Below are 2,966 nucleotides of genomic sequence, written 5' to 3' on the forward strand. Positions count from 1 at the left end.
CAGACTATGGACCAGAAGGAAATAGAGGAGGGTGACTTGCTGGCAGACACGGTGACATTTTAAAGGGAGTGGATCAAGAAAAGCCAGAGGAGGGCCTGGAGTAGAGTAGGACAGAACCAGAGGGAGAACAGGGAGGGCTTCCTGGAGGAGGGGCCCCTAGGAGGTGAGGCTTGGGAGATGAGAGCTATTGCACTGCTTTTCCTGGGAGAGGTAACCCCTCCCTCCTCCACTATTACCTCGTAAAAGCCCACATCTTCCCAGGAAAGTGTCCGAGCCCCCAAGCTTACCCCTGCGCCCCCAGCCCCTGGAAGGGGAAGTCCCAGCTGCTCCATGGGCATCCTGGCAGCTGTAGGGCCAGCCCCACCCCTGAGGTTCCCCTTGAGGAACTTCAGTATTACCAGTCTTCTCTCGGTTTCTTTAAAAACCAAGCCTGGGGCCCTGTGGGTCCCTCTGCCAGCTGTGTTCTCCCTCTTCCCCTAAGGTGGCTTCATCCTCGACCTCATGGGGCCTCCTCTCATCCCCAAGCAGCAGGTGGGTCCTCCTCTGGCACTGTGCTGCCCCCCGCACCCGACACCATGGGTTGTTGTATCCTATGGGTCTGACACCCTCACTTGCCGATTTGCCCCATGAGGGTGGCATTCAGTATTTGGGTGATGGATGAATGGCTGGGGGTGGCATCCAAGGAGAGGATACCGGGGGTGCAGAGGCCTGAAGGTGTGGTCTAGATGTTGAAAGAACATAGAAAAATCAGGGGACAGTCGTGGCTCAGGCTCGGGGTGCGTATCTGAGAGGGGCTGCCCAGGAGCCCGCTGCGAGAGTGGGTGCCCGGGCCAAGGTCGCACATCCGGCTCCTGGCGCATGCTCCAGGGCCCCCAGGTGCTTGGCTGCCGCGGAGATATTTTTAGTGCACACTCGAGAGCAGAGGCTGGGCCAGACAGCTGTCAGGAGGGATTGGGGAGAGGGAGGAAGTAGACACAGAGAGAGAGACAGAAAAAAAAAAAAAAAGGGAGAGGGAGAGAGAGAGAGGAGTAAGAGGGGGAAGAGAGGAGGGAGACCCCAGGCCCCAAACCCTTCCACCTGTAGACACCCCAGAGCAGGAGCTGGCAAGCCACCGCTGAGTCCAAATTGAGCCCACAGCTCCTTTGTGCAGTTTTATTGGAATAGTCATTTCATTTTGTGTTCAGCTACAACGGGAGAGTTGAGTTGTCTGAATGGAGACTGCAGGGCCCGGAACACTGAAACAATTTACTGTCTGGCTCTACAGAAAACGTTTGCCAACTTCCCACCAAGACAAAACTATCTTGGCTGCGGGAACATCAGTGATCAGTTGATTTTTCATCACTATTTCTGATCCTCCTGCATTGAGGTACAAGGGAGGAGAGAACCCCTCAGCTCCTGAATCAGGTAGAGTCATGTGACCTGCTTGGGTCAATGACATGAGAGAAGTGGGATGTCACTACCTGGTAGTTAAGCCCTTAGGAACCTGTGCCTGATTCATCATGTCCCCTCCTTGCCTGGCCATCTGATGCTCTAGGTGGTAGGAGTCCTCTAATGCTGAGCTGACCGAGGGTGTTGAGAAACACAGCAACATCAGAAATCTGAAGGGCAGGGAAAGAACTGCCAAGTATTGAGGACAAAAGCCCAGACTTCCTCACCTTCACCCAGTTTATTAAAATAAAAATTTGGGGGTGCCTGGGTGGCTCAATTGGTTGGGTATCTGCCTTCAGCTCAGGTCATGATCCCGGAGTCCCAGGATGGAGCTCTGCGTTGGGCTCCCTGCTCAGCCAAGAGCCTGCCTCTCTGTCTCCTTCTGCTACTCCCCCTGCTTGTTCCCTCTCTGTCAAATAAATAAATAAAATCCTTTTTAAAAAATAAAAATACAAAGTGGAGTTTTTTTCTAGGAATGTAAGGATAGATCAGTGTTAGAAAACCTAATAGGGTTAAAAGAAAGATAAACTTATCCTCTCCAGTGGTTCTTAACTTTATTTTGAGACCTTGTATAATAATGAGGCTCCATTATTAGATGCATACAAGTTTAGAACTGTGTGTAATTCTTGGTGAATTAAAAGCTCTAATTTGATAATCCTTATTTCTAAAAATATACAAAAATCTAACTTTATTAATATAAGCATATCAGCTTCATTTCTTTAGCATTTCCCAGGTTTATTTTTTTCTCATCTTTTAAAATTTTCAGCATCTAAACATAAGTGTTTAGTTATTTCTTGTAGATTGCTTAAAAATTTGAATTAAAAAAAGATAATAGTCTGACCATCTTTTGTCCTTTAACTTGATCATTTACATTTATTGTAATTGCTGGCAAATTGTATGTATTTTCATGATCTTATTTTGGGTTACCTGAACCTCCTTTGCTATGGAAGAATTATTTTGGATTAATTCTTTTTAATTCCAATTTTTTGCCCCCTACTAGTTTGGAAATTATAGACTGGCTCTATTTTCCTTGTTTTTACTGTAACTATTAATATTTTCTACCCCACTCAACCAAGTAATGTGTCCTACTCCCCTCAAACAATACAGGCATACCTCAGAGATACCGTGGGTTCAGTTCCAGACCATAACCACAATAAAGCAAATATTCAAATAAAGCCAGTCAAATGAAATTTGAGGTCTTCCAGCCAGTGCCTATAAAAGTTATATTTGCACCACACGTAGTCTACTAATTGTGCAATAACATTGTGTCCAAAAAACGCACATACCTTTATTTTTTTAAAGATATTATTTATTTATTCATGAGAAATACAGAGAGAGAGAGAGAGAGGCGGAGACACAGGCAGAGAGAGAAGCAGGCTCCACACAGGAAGCACCATGTGGGACCCGATCCCGGGACTCCAGGATCACGCCCTAGGCCAAAGGCAGATGCTCAACCACTGAGCCAAGCCAGGTGTCCCGAAAAAAGCACATAGCTTAATTAAAAAATACTTTATGGCTAAAAAATGCTAAACATCATT

The sequence above is a fragment of the Vulpes vulpes genome, chromosome 9 (genome assembly GCF_048418805.1).
Source record: "Vulpes vulpes isolate BD-2025 chromosome 9, VulVul3, whole genome shotgun sequence".
Classification (NCBI taxonomy): Eukaryota; Metazoa; Chordata; class Mammalia; order Carnivora; family Canidae; genus Vulpes; species Vulpes vulpes.